Genomic DNA, 5,157 nt, shown 5'->3' with positions numbered 1-5,157 from the left:
AAGCTAAAGCCTCAAAAATACTAATTTCAACAGCTAAAAATAACACATGAACATCAAGGTTCCTTGACCACTAGCAGAAAGATAAACTATGCATATGCATGAGGTGTTCAATAAACACAGACATGATCGCTCATTCCAAAAGAAAATATAACATACCCTCATTCCAAAGGAAAGGCCTCGTGATCGCTCTCCATGTCTTTACCCAATTATTTTATATCATCAATTTCTGAGAAAAAATTCATAAATAAATAAATAAATAAATAAGACATTAATTATAATTTATTCAATTAAATGCATTAAATTAAGCCATTAGTTTATAAAAATAATTATAATTACCTTGAGTACAATCTTTTTTCTTTCTATTTGGATTCATAGGACGTATTCACTTATCGTGTCCAAGTTTATGATATAATGCACATTTTCTTTTCTTCTTTTGTTGGCTCAACTCAATACTGCTTTTCAGCCTATCCATAGTATCAACATTTTCTTTTCCCTTCTCATCCTTCTTTCTACCCTTTGTTTGCATGATATTTGGGTTCAAAAATAACTAAGATGGGTTACATTTTTCTTTTTCATGTGCATCTTCATTCGGTTGAACAATAATTTCTACCATTTCTTCCATTTGAATTGTATAAATTTTTTTCGATAAATCATTTACGGCATTCGTGAAAAATGTGTATGCTTTCATTGAAGATGATGCATAACTGACCAATGTATTAGCCTGTTTACAGATATTGTCATATCTCAATGCTTCTGACGGTTCTTTCCCATCGATTGTTACTTGTATATCCATCACCCTAAATTTATTACCCCATTGTCTCCATCTCTCAATAATAAAATGTAATGGTATAACACCAATGTCAAGGTGTGTGAACACTTTTAAAAAATGCTGACAAATAATTCCAAGAAACTCAAATTTTTTGCACTTGCATGTACCTTCGTAGGTATCCACATTTATTTTTAAAATAAAGTCATCAGGCTCACCAAACTTAATTTTCACTAAAAACGTATGAATTTCTTCTTCCATCTCCCTTTTTTCAACTTTATATTCGGAAAACTTGGACCCATTCTTCTTTAATTTTTTAAATATACTTCTCGTATAATCTTTTGCTGCATGTTTCAAAAGTAAGTCGTTGTCATTGACACATTGAAACTTGTGTTTTGTCTTATAATCTTCACCACACTCTTTTTTCAAAATATTTTTCAATGCTTCCTCATACTTCACAATAAATTCTCTGAGATTTGTTGTCGAATTAACAAATTCATCAAAGAATGCATTGATGCTTTCGCTACGCCTAATGGTATTCATACTAGCAAAAAAAGTTGTTTGATTATACGTAAGCACCCAAGATTCTCGTATTTCAAATAAGTGTTGAAGCCATTCATTTTCTTCTAATCCATTTTTCAGAATCACATTCTGCCACTGTTTTTCGAACTCTTCCCCCAGTGTATGTTGACCAAATACATTTTTCTATATTACTTTTAAAAGTAGAATTTTCAAAGTATTTATGGTACAACTTTTCTGCAAACTTGTTCCGAATGTGCCAAATGCATAGACGATGATAGGTGTTGGGAAAAACTTTGATAATTCCATTCCTCATTGTAAAATCCTGATCTGTGATTATTGAAATTGGATGTTTTATTCTCATAGCTTTAAGCCACATCTCGAACAACCATACAAAAGTAGTTTCTGTCTCATCTCCTAGAAGAGAGCATTCAAATTGGATAGACTGAAAATGATGATTGACTCCAATAAATGAGACGAACGACATCTTATACTTATTTATTCTATAAGTTGTGTCAAATGTCTCCACATCATCGAAATATTCATATGACAATCTTGATCTCGCATCTACCAAAAAAAATTAATTGCTTTCTCATCTTCATCACATTGTATCCCATAGAAAAATTGTGGATTTTCATTTTATTTTTAAATTGATCATATCTCCATGAAGAATTTATGAAACTTGATTAATTTGAAGGTTTTGATTATGAAATGTTTCTGTTAGATCCTTCGTTACGCTCGACATATTTCGATTCGACTTTATTTTTATTCTCCTTGATGGAATGACAACATTGTGATTATGATCATCGTTGAAAAACAACACTTTCCATTTTACTGCATATTGGTCGAATACAATGCACATGTATGCTTCACATCCACATTTAAAAGTAGAGCAACTTCTTGCAACTCTTTTTTTGCCCCTTTCATTCTAATCTGTCATTGCATCTTCTTTTGTCCTCGATAGATGTTTGCCTTTATGTATGCAAACATATGTTTTCTCAGTCATCACATTTGAATCTCGTATTGTCCTTGAACTATTTCATACACGAAATGCAAAACCTTTCCTAACGTCCGTATTCTTCTTAGTATTTTTTTTTGCTCTCTCATTTGAATAAAAAAATCATCCAAACATATGATGGATTTAATTTTCAAACATCTTTGTTAGGACTAAGACAATCAACACATTCCCCACTATCTACTTTCATAATTGAAAATGATCCCACATTTTCATTCATAGGTACACTTCCATACTTATCAACGTCAATCATACCCATGAAGAATTATCTAAAACAAATTAAAAAATTAATTGTTTTCGATGATTTGTCATAAAAATCCACGAATTTATTTCTTTTCTAAATAAAAATAATTTAATGAAATCCCAGTTCAGGAGTTGTGGTTAACTTAAAGATATTAAAGTTTCTATTTATTAAACATCTAAATAATAATACAAAATGAGTTGTCAACTAATATTTCTTACATTCAAATCAATGATACTCAAAGCTATCTGAAAGAATAAATGGAAAGCCATTTCTAGAATCCTCAAGAGGATCGGTGGCATGTGTGTCAGATAGCTAGTTAACTTATCCCAAAAAAGAGTAATATAAGATTCTTTCAAATAATAATTTGCTTGCCTCGGCAAAAGAATTAATTAGACGGAAATGAAAAAACTTAAAATAAACAGTATTGGTGATCTTAAATATTTGGTTTAATGGTCAAAAAGGAGGCATGCCAAGCATGCTGAATGAAAGGAATGTTTTTCAATCTTGAAAGAATGTGTCTAAATACTATGAAGGTATGATCTTGGCTGAAATTTGAGCTATAAACAGGGTAATGGTCATGTTGTATAAAAGAAAAAATATCCAACAACAAAAACTCTTCGCAAAACCTATTCAAAGTGTCGATACATAAAGGCTTACAACACTATATGTCCATAATTCATACATAAAACTCAGCAGAACATGAAATTAAAAAAAAAAAAAAAAAAAAACTAAGCATGCTGAATGAAAGGAATGTTTTTCAATCTTGAAAGAATGTGTCTAAATACCTATGAAAGTATGATCTTGACTGAAATTTGAGCTATAAACAGGGTAATGGTTAGAAATGTTTTAAGAAATTCATGACACTAGTCAAATGCCACTTCTTAGCTGAAATTTGAGCTACAAACAGGGTAATGGTCATCTTGTATAAAATAAAAAATATCCAACAACAAAAACTCTTCGCAAAACTTATTCAAAGTGTTGATATATAAAGGCTTACAACACTGTATGTACATAATCCATACATAAAACTTAGCAGAACATGAAATTGAAAAAAAAAAAAAAAACTAAGAAGGAATGTAATTTGTTACCTTAGGGTTTCTTTGCAACGAGTTAGAGAGAAGGAGAGGGAGGGATGGATGAGGTTCTGTCGAGTTTCTTTGCAACGGGTTTGTGACCTTCGTTTCTAGCAGAGGAAGTTCTGTCGAGCTCTTCGTTTATTTGCAACGAGTTAGAGAGAGAAAGACCGCGAAGGTCATTTACAACAAAGAAGATCGATTGTAGAGAAACGAGGTCAGATTTCTATCGAAGAGGAAGATGTGAAAAAGAAGGCGAAGAGATTTGATATTTGATCTCTGATATCATATATGTTGGTATGTGTGTCTTTGAAAGCAGAGGGCAGAGAGTTCTGAGTGAAGAAGACGAAGTTTCTCAACTTCGATTTGTTTTTGTTTGTTTACGGGGAGGTAGTTGTAAATTCGAAAAGTTCGTTATTTTTAAAGTTACAAACGATCTCATCCGCATATCTAATGTTAATCGGACGATCCCTACAGTTCGCAGAGATGTGAGTTGCTATGTGTGTCTTCCGAACCCAACCCTTTATTTTTATGTGGAAAACCCTCCCAATTCTAATGTATGAGGGGGTGTAATAACAAAAAATTATTTTTCTTTTCAAATTTGATAATCATTAAAGATTTTTTGCAGGGCCTACTCAAATCATAGGGCCTTAGGTGATTGCCTCAGTGGCCTTACACTTGAGTCGGCCTTAAAAGTAAAATATCAAAACGTCTTTTAAATGCATAAATTTTCCACTAATGTTGGGGTAACATTGGATTTATTGTGATTCTCACATTTCTGACGTGGAGGTGCACACATAACCGTATATATATTTTTACATGTATCTCGAAGAAATACATCTACGTTAGAAATGTGAGAATCGTAATAAATCCCAATGTCACCCAACACAATTCTAAATTTACTGAAGTGTTTTTACATATACATCAAACCAACAATGAGTTTGGTCGGGTCTCAGGAATCAATCAATGACCTTGGATCATAAGAAAAAGTGTATAAAGTCGTTCTAATATTTAAATTATTCTTGGGGGTGATAAAATGGTTGCTATAAAAACTTGTTTTTATCTTCCCAGCTATAGTAACAAAATTCAGATTCGGAAATTTGTCAAAGAAGATTCAATTTGATTACATCAGATAAATTCAAAAAATAAAAAAAATAAAAAAAATAAAGAAAATATATAAAAGATATTTTGGGATTTGTTACCAAAACTCACATTCTGCTTACAATTCTTACCTTATTCTTAAAATTTTAAATGTTGAAAAAACAATAAAATTTTCAAGGTAAAGAAAAGATATTACACTATTTTATAATTAATCGATAAAGGAGTTGTCAATTATTACTCCGAAAATTCAGAGAATTTTGGGGATATATTCCTAGCCTTTGGTTTGTTGGACTGAAAGTCAAAGAAAGCCCTTTTAAAAAGGAAAAAAGAGCATGAAAATGATGATGACTTCGTCTTGTCTTCATTTCTCAGTCTGTCATGGTCCCACACTCACTACAAAACACATAGCTGTCTTTGTTTTTATTTATTTATTTATTTA

The sequence above is a fragment of the Akebia trifoliata genome, chromosome 11 (genome assembly GCF_017979445.1).
Source record: "Akebia trifoliata isolate Shusen 1 chromosome 11, ASM1797944v1, whole genome shotgun sequence".
Classification (NCBI taxonomy): domain Eukaryota; kingdom Viridiplantae; phylum Streptophyta; class Magnoliopsida; order Ranunculales; family Lardizabalaceae; genus Akebia; species Akebia trifoliata.
This window is presented reverse-complemented; position numbering follows the sequence as displayed.